This window comes from Capsicum annuum, chromosome 10 (assembly GCF_002878395.1).
Source record: "Capsicum annuum cultivar UCD-10X-F1 chromosome 10, UCD10Xv1.1, whole genome shotgun sequence".
In the NCBI taxonomy this organism is placed as follows: domain Eukaryota; kingdom Viridiplantae; phylum Streptophyta; class Magnoliopsida; order Solanales; family Solanaceae; genus Capsicum; species Capsicum annuum.
In genome coordinates, this window is record NC_061120.1 from 124,694,910 (window position 1) to 124,705,128 (window position 10,219).

The window sequence follows — 10,219 nt, forward strand, 5'->3', positions numbered from 1 at the left end:
TACTCAACTAGATGATACACTTAGTTAAATTTCTATATTGTCAGCGGGTACGAGTCTATTAGGACCTTGTTAATTGTAGGTACGAGTCGTAAGAAGTCTCGTATCCATTGCAACATAGAAGTTCAACTTTAGAGTTGACTTTTATTCACAATTCCCAAACTATCCTCTATAATGTATAGCATTACCACCCCCAAATCAATCAAAAACATACCATTTAAACACATACAAACAAATTCCACCCCCCAATTTCCACTTTCAACCTAAACCTAAGAACTTGGAGTCCAAATTGCAATATATACAGAAATTCAACTCAAATTAAGTTCAGGATATCTTATATTTGCGATTTTGATTCGAAATGTAGAGCAATTTAGTTCAAATACTTACTTGAATGAGTGAGATATTAGGTTGCTTGAGTTTTCACTTGTTCTTTCCTAAATTCGGGCCTAGTTCATGTAATTTGATGGATCCAAATAGGTTGGAGTGTGATTCAAAGTGTTTTTGATTTATTTCATGCGTTGGTAACTCAAAAATTATTCAACAACAGAGGTGGGTTCAATTTTGGGTTTCGAGTAACGATCTTAGGATGCCCTTATTATTTTAATTCAAGTTCTAGGTCGGGTTGACCTACAACCCCTGACCTAGTAATCTTGGGTACGAGTCATATATACGACTCGTACCCAGTCTTATGGGTCATTTCCTTAACTCGTAAAGACCTGGAACCTTACGTGGGTTCTGGAGTCAATATGACTCAATGTGAGGAGTTGTACCTTGTGGGTATGACTCTTTCTGAGAGTTGTATCCACTCCAGAAACTTTTACCTAGAACTGCATAATCTCCCAGGTCCTTATGACTCTTAATCACGAGTCGTACCATTAAGATACGACTCATAAAGAGTCTGTATGACCAATTTATTTAACTTTTCTGGATTTTTTCTATAATCTTTAGCCCTGCACACTGAACAAACATATTACTCTATAAGTAAATAAGTACAAATCATGGGTTTCCTCTAATGAAGCACTTGATTTAATGCTGCAGCATGACGTGGCTAAGTTGGATACTCAATTTTCACCAACTAGCCTCATGGGTTACCTCCCATGCAACACTTGATTTAACATTGCGGCACCAAGTAATTGCCTTGTTTACTCAGACTTTACCAAGCTCTATCTCAAAAAATCACATTTATTTCCTTAGTGTTACTCATATAGTGCTTTACTCTTCTCCCATTCACCTTGAACAGGGCTTCACCATCCCTCTTCAATTCCAAAGCACCATATGGGAATACTCTTAGCACAACAAAAGGACAATACCAACTAGACTTTAACTTACCTGTAAACAAGCGAAGTCTTGAGTTGTAGAGCAATACCTGGTCACTTTTTTTGAAGATTCTTTTCTCAATGTTTAGTTCATGATGTAGCTTCATCTTTACCTTGTAAAGTACAGAACTTTCATAAGCCCAAATTTGTAATTCATCCAACTTATTCATGCTATTCATCCTTGACTTGGTTACATCTTGCCACTCAAAATTCAGCTTCTTCAAGGCCCATAATGCTTTATGTTCAAGTTTAATAGGCAAGTGACAATCCGTGCCATACACCAACTGATAAGGAGAAAAACCAATAAGAGTCTAAAAGTTGTGTGGTAAGCCCATAATGCATCATTTAACTTTCATGGCCAATTAGTCCGATTGCATTTACAGTCTTTGCCAAGATTGACTTGATTTCTCTATTGGACACCTCAATCGGTCCACTAGTCTGTGGATGATTAGGTGTTTCCACCTTGTGTTTCACTCTATATTTCTCCAGCAGACTTCTGAATAAATGATTATAAAAATATGACCCACCGTAATTAATGATGGCACATGGGGTGACAAATTGAGAAAAGATGTGTTTTTTAGGAATACAGTGACACTACATGCTTTATTGTTGGGGAGCACAACTGCTTCCACCCATTTGGATACATAATCCATAGTCAAAAGTATATACTTCATGTCAAATGAACTCACAAAAGGTCCCATGAAATCTATACCCCATACATCAAACAATTCCAATTCTAAAATAGGGGTCATAGGAAGTTCATGACATCTAGAGATATTACCTTGGCATTGACATTGATCATAAGAAGAAGAAAAATCATGAGCATCTTTGTAGATTATTGGCCAATAATACCCATATTCCATGTTTTTATGGGTTGTGCGGGTTCCTCCATAATGAACCCCAACTAGAAAAGAATGAAAAGACCCAAGTATACTCATCATCTCTACCTTAGGTATGCATCTACGAATAATTCCATCTGCATAAATTCTGAATAAATAAGGCTCATCCTAGAAAAATTCCCTACCCCATGCATAATCTTAGTTCTCTACTGAAAGGAAAGATCTTCTGGGATTAGATCACTTGCTAGATAATTTACATAGTCTGTAAACCATGGAATTAAATCTTGGGAAGCTGCTAATATCTACTTATCTGGAAAACTGTCATCAATCTCAAGCCCATCTTCAACATTCTGCATAGCTTCCTCCTCAAGTCTAGACAAATTATCTGTAACTTAATTCTCAGTGCCTTTTCTATCCTTAACTTCATAGCACCCACCTAATCAGTCTAGGCTTAGCATCCTTTTTCGCCATTGAGTATCACAGTGCTGCATGATCAGTGTGCACAATAACCTTTGTCCCAATCGAATAAGACCTAAACTTCTCAAAGGTAAAAACCACTACCAACAACTCTTGTTCCATCATGGTGTAGTTCTTTTTAGCAGGATTTAGTGCCTTGATATCATAGTAGATGGGATGAAGGATTTTTTTTTTCATTGGTCTAGCACAACCTCTAAGGCCAATCCACTCATGTCACACATAACCTTAAATGGCAAGGACTAGTCTGGAGATCTATAATAGGAGCAGTCATCAACTTCTCTTTCAGAACCTCAAAAGCCTTCAAGCATGCTTCAGTAAACTTAAATTTCACCTCTTTCTCAAGAAGCCTAAAAAGAGGGTTGGCAATCTTAGAGAAATCCTTGATGAATTGCCTATAAAATATAGTATGTCCCAAAAAGTTATGAATACCCTTCAAAAATTGGTGGAGGTAATTTCTCGATAACTTCAATATTTACTCTTTCTACCTCAATACCCCTTTTTGAAATTTTGTGCCCAAGCACTATACCATATTTGACCATAAAATGGCATTTTTCCCAATTAAGTACCAAGTTGCATTCTTCCAACATTCTAAGAGCATTTGCCAATTACGCCAAGCAGTCATCAACAAAATCACCAATGATTGAGAAATCTGCCAGAACTACTTCGATGGTGTCTTCTACCATGTCAGAGAAAATTGACATCATACATCTCTGAAATGTGGCTGGAGCATTACATAATTCGAATGGTATACATATGAATGCAAAGGTCCCATAAGGATAAGTGAAGATTGCCTTTTCTTGGTTTTCTAGTGAAATAATGATTTGGTTGTAACCCAAAATACCCATCTAGAAAATAGTACCATCCTCTACCCACAAGTCTATCTAACATCCGATCCATAAAGGGCATGGGAAAATAGTCCTTCTGAGTCCATGCATTCAACTTTCTGTTGTCTATGAACATTCTCCATCCTATAACTAGCCTTATTGGTACTAGATCATTCTCTTCGTTAGGCACAATAGTTATATTGCCTTTCTTTGTAACACATTGTACTAGACTGGCCCACTTACTATCATCAATGAGATTTACTACACCAGTATCCAACCACTTGATTATCTCTTTCTTTACCACCTCCTGTATAGGAGGATTGAGTCGGCGCTAATGCTCTATACTTGGAAAATAATTCATCTCAAATTGAATTTTATGAGTACAAAGACTAGGTGAAATACCCACAATATCTATAATGGACTAACCTATGGCTCTCTTGAATCTCTGTAGTAATTATAACAATGCTTCCACTTATGAGTCAATCAAATCGACTACAATAATTATCAGAAAAGTATTGTTGGACCCCAAAAATACATATCACAGATAAGAAGGGAGGTCCTTCAACTCTAAAACTAGTGGCTCTTTAATGGATAGACAAGCAGGTGGAGTAGTTCTATTCGTCAAATCCAAATTAAGATCCTTTGGAGTATAAGTGTAGGAACCACTCCCATAAAATGCACATACAATCTTATCATACTCCTCAATGCCATCACTATGAAAGTTCATGATCACTTCTGCTAGCGATTCAAGTCTTAACCTTTTTTTAATAGGAACAACAACATCTAAACCATCATCCTAAAGAGTCACAAAATCAACACCATAGATTAAATCTATTTCATCATCATACATATCAATCATAGATATCACTCTTAACTCATCAAGCTACTTCATGGATTTGCATACATTGAACACAACCTATTCAACATTGAGTCTCAGTATCAGATGATCTAGCTCTAAATCAATCGATATCCTTCCTTAGCTAAGAATGGTCTTCCCAGAATAATATGGACTTGGAAGTTCTCTTCGCAGTCTGATATCAAAAAATCTACTGGAAAGATAAAAAAACCCACCTTCACTAAGACATCATATAAAATACCAATTTGTTTTTTCACCATCTTGTCTACCATCATTATTCTCATAGTGATTGGTTCAGGTACTCCTAACCCCAACTGTTTAAACACTGATAATGGCATGAGGTTGATGCTAACTCCGAAATCACATAATGCATGAGTGAAATTAAAAGATCTAATGGTGTATTGTATCATGAAAGAATCAGGATCCTTCTTTTTCTCCACCAATGATCTAGTAGCTACAACACTAAAATGATGAATATTATCGACGGGCGCATAACTGACTAACCTTTTCTTAGTGATTAGATCCTTTATAAATTTTGCATATCCTGCCATTTGCTCCAATGCCTCTACAAGTGGGATATGGATTGATAGTTCCTTTAATATTAATAAAAACTTCTGATACTTACCATCTTCTTGTTTATTTTTTATCCTTTGAGGAAAAGGAGGAAGTGATTTTGGAATGGACTTCAACACAAGCTTCTAAAACTTAACTTTTTCTTTATTTTGCTTGCTACTACTTTCAACATCAACAAATTCATCATCATTCTTTTGCTCATCTATAGCCAGTGCAGGTGGGTCTTTGGTGGATTTACCACTTTGAGTGGTAATGGTGTGGAAGTGACCGTTATTTTTTGGATTTGCAACCGTATTACTAGGAAGAGTGTCGGGTTGCCTTTGATTCAATGTGGCTGAATCTAGCCACACTGTCATTCTGGCTGTTTGATTGTCATAGCATGCGGCTCAATTTTTTGATTTATCTCAGATAGGTCTTACTTAATCTCTTTAATACAACTCTCTTGACTTCCTTTCCTTTTGACTAGTTTTGACAATATTTCCTTAATTCTAGACTCAGTTTCTCGGCTACCTGGTAGAACATATTTGTCATTACTCTCCTGGTAGTCATTTTCCACTGCCAAGCATCATCTCTCTCTTTACTTCTGTCTCTATATCTATCATTATAATAGTTACTACTTTGATTCTCTTTCCCTTGTACTCAGAAAGCCGCCAACCTATAATCAAGATACTTTGCTTCCTTTTTAGATTCATTGTCAAAAGTCCTAGAAGTAGATCCCTGTGTTGCAACTGCATTTACTTTCTCAACACTCATTATTACAAATTTCTTTATAAGAAAACCAATGTCTGTCCAAAGCTCTACAACCTCTTTCGCTACCAATTCATGACTACTCCATAAGCATTATCTATTCTAATAGCATATATATCAGCACCACACTCAGCATCTTTAGTATGCAACCCTCTATTGGTCACTATAATATCATCAAGCATATCCTACGCAGAATCCCATCGAAGATGCATGAATGCACCTCCCAAAATCATATTTGTCATTTCTCTAAAACTGACATTTAGTAATTTGTAGAAGATTTCTAACAAATTTAATCCTCTGATTTTGTGATTAGGCACTATGCTCAACTTCTTCTTGAATCTAAACCACGCCTCATACAAAGATTTTGTAGTTAACTATCTAAAGTTATTAATTTCATATTTCAACTATAGCATCCTTGCATGAGGGAAAAATATATACAAAAACTATTTATGCAGCTAATGAAAGTAGTGATTGAACCTCTTGGAAGTTCCCTAATCATAGTGATGCTTCACCTATCAAAGAAAATGGGAACAACGTCAGTCTTAATGCTTCCTGATCCATCCCCAAGATAGTATATGATGTGAAGATACCAGTAAAATTGGCAAGATACATGTTTAAATCATCAGTAATTGATCCTGAAAATACACCCTTCAAGTTTAATAATTGGATCATGTCTCTTGTAATAACAAACTTTACATTGGGTGGTAAAGCAGGAGGAACGATGGCTCCTATCTCAACAGGTTCAACATAACTTATATCCTCTTCATTATCGTATGGGTTTAAGTACTGGTATGAAGGAATCAATAGAGATCTGCCTCTCTAAACTCTATCTCGATGCTAAGATACCTGTATGGGCCTGGCTAAGCTAACCCATCCTCTTAATCTAGTCGAGCTTCTTTTACTGCTCTTGTCTCTTCCTTTGTAGAAGCTATTAGCTATTGTATCTGTAAATCTATAACATTTTATAGATCAACTGGAGCATGCAAGAGTGCTATGTTGGGATCAATGGGTGGAGGGAAAGGGTCTTAAACCCTTATCACAAACTTGTCCTAACATTCGTCTTGGTGTTTCAAGAATTTTTTCTAGCTCTGGATTAAAAGGGATTAAGGGATTGCCTCTTTTCCTAGTGTTTGAGATACACCGGCGTATTCGAAATCAAAAATAGAAAACTAAACCTTCGAACTTTACTAATTAAATTAACTACTCAACTGCCTTTCTCGGCAATGGAGCCAAAATATAATGTCTCCCAAAACTAACCTCCAAAGAAGTATGCTTCGGTTGATGCAAAATATAGTAACCCAACTAGGTTGGGGTTAATACCATAACAAATATGTTGAACAGTTACTTAACTTGATGTAATTCACGAGCAATTCATAAAAGTAAATGGGTGGTTTTGGAAGTAATCAGTAAGTAGTAATCGAACTTGAATGCTTTGAGTTGTAAGCAATAGAAGACGAATACTAGAATTGTGTTCCCCCTAACTTCTCAACTCTGTAAATTTATTATGTTCAATCGACCTATTCTGTTGCTCTATGTGTAAAGTCGACAAAATATGCATTACCATCCGTCTTATGAATGTTCTATAAATCTCACCCTTTACCTTCTGAATATTAGGGCATCCCCTTATTGCTCCTTGTCTATGACTTCAGTTCACTTTCACATTTTTAGTCTCAAGTGATTAGATGAGATGTGATTGAATAATAATTATGGAACTGAATCTCAACTTACTGTCTTAATCCTCTTTTCCTAATCACAAACTCCCTTATGAGAAAGTTAAATATAGGCTATCCCTAACCTTCTAAAGTAGCTCCGACGTTAATTAATGTGAAGAAGATTAAGATACATGCAACTTACTTTAGAATAGATGACTCTCCCACATCCCTTACGTAGTTAATCCACCAAGGTTCCTATAACCCTAGTCAGGAAGAATAGCCGCTCATGTTCATGCAAGAACCCATGATAATCAATGAAGAATTTATATAATTAATTATATAAAATAATATGAATAGAATCCGAAGTCTTTAATTGAATAATAACCCAAAGATCTCAAGAACAAAGTATCTAAGATATAAAAGTATGAAATAGAGTCTCAAAATAATATAAGAGAATTTAACCTAATAAAAGATAAACCCTAGGGTATATATAGTATCTCAAAATACTCTGAAATCCTAATAAAAAATGAAAAGATAAAGTTATGTCAGCACAAGGTACAACTCGCTCATCCACTCATATCGTCTTCATATGAGTTATACTGTGCCTCTCTTATCCACTCTAGTGTCTGATCTTCCAGGCTACAATTTTCTATTCCTCATAATGTTACTGCTTATGAGTTATACCATGACCATACGACTCATGGCCTTCACTTGTATCCCCTTTGGGCTTCTTTCTTTCTTGCTCTAGACACTGGTCTACTTACGGTTAAATCATATGAGTCACACTCAAACTTCTGACTCGTATTTTTCTGATACTTCAATGCTGAATTTCTTTCTTAGGCTATGTTCATTGTATGATTTCATGATATGGTTCGTACCCTCAACTTACGACTCATACCTTTACTGCTTATGAGATGTACCATGACCATATGACTCATGGACTTCACTCATATCCACCAAGTACTTCTTTCTTTCTTACTTTAGACACTGGTTTGCTTATGGTTTGATCATACTAGTCATACTTAGACTTTTGACTCATATTATTCTGATACTTTTAACTCTAAATTTCTTCCTTGGGTTTTGTTCATTGTAATCTTTCATGATACGGCTCATTCCCTTATCTTACAACTCAGATTCTCATTCGTATCTTCTCAACACTTAGCTTTTCTTCTCGTCCTTGGTTTCTATTGTGCTTATGAGTCAGCCTCCGAGTTGTATGAAGTGTTGATGACTTGTGAGGAGATTAGTACCTTCTGCAACTTTGGTCTTTTTAGGTCTTTTTCTTCCATTTTCTTTCCAATAGTATGCTAGACCAATTTTACCTGGAATAACCATAATAACACATCATATCTACTAAAACAACCTAAGTTCAAGCATAATTCCATGGTTTTAAGCATCAAAGGTGTCGTGTTTCGATGACACATCAGGATTTTATTCATCTTATGATTGTGATTTCATCTTCATATTCCAACATGAATATTATTGATTTCCTTACAAGTATAAGAGGGTAAAACACATAGCTAAGGTTATGTAAACCTTGGCTGACTGTCGAAGTAGGGAAGTGTGATTGTTGAATTAAGCCAATACCTATGGCATGCGTTGAATTGTCTTTAGTAGAATAGTTTTCTTAACAGTTGAAAATGTTAGGATCCCACCTAGATATTTCTACTTACTCCAAAAAAGTAGTGTTTAAGAAAAGATAATGATAATAGTAATTTAGGGGTTAATAGTCAATCTATTGCAGTATAATGGTATATCTAAATGATTATTAGCTTTTATCTAATTACATGATACTTAAAAGGTGATAGTTAACTAGGAATAGGGTAAGGGTTAGTAACACGATACCTTGAGACTCAAAAGGTAAAGGATGAAATCCTCCTACTCATCTAAAAAACTATACGAGGTATATAACTTATCAATTATACATACAAGGTATTGAGTTGGTTTAACCAAGTATGATAAACCTATGGAGTTGATATGCCGGGGGATCACAATCCTAGTTTCACCCTTAACTGATTTCAGCCAGATTTAATAATTCTACTTGCTTGAGACTACTATAAAAAAATCCCCTAATTTACTTTCTAGTACTTCTTGTAGACTATAATGGCTGATAAATGCAATTCCATATTTTTGTTTGGGATTCGACCCCAATCTTAGTTGGGCTACCATATCTTGACAACGACTGTACCATCATCCAAAAAGAGGTGTTGCTTGGATGTCATCAAGAAACTAGCATTGTTGCTGAGGAACACAGTATTAATTTGAGGATAAAAGTCATTGTAGTTTTTGGGTTTTTATTTTTGTTAGTTTTTGGGAATACACTGATGTATACCTAGAACACAGAGTAAAGGAAATCCCTTACTTCCACAGATTTTGGATAAGATCTTACAACCACAAAGTAGGATGTCAAAGCCAAAGAAGGACAATCTCCCTAAAGATGAAGTTCAGTATAGTGTTGAGAGATCGACAATAGATCATCAACTATAACTTGATAGAAATCATAACAGAGGTTGACATCAAGTGATCCCAGCATATCAGTATGTTCATCCATATATGGATGATGAAGAAGATTTGGGATATGATGAGTCAGCTGAAATAGGGGCCATTATTACTCATGCTTTACCTACTAATGTCACATTTAATATCTTGAGTGATATGATTTATCTCTTATACTTAAAGGGCATGTTTGCAAGGTTACTTATAGATAATGCAAACATATATCTGGCAAACTTTATTAGGATCTGCACTTTATAGACCATACCGGGGGTAGATTAGGTGGCACTACGACTAAGGTTATTCCCTTTCTCACTTACTGGAGAAACATCATTATGGTTAGGAAAACTGCCAAGAGAAGATATCACTACGTTGAAAAAGTTCTGCAAATAATTCTTAAATAGGTTTTTTTATCTTCTAGGGTATTGCAGCTCAAGGATGAGAT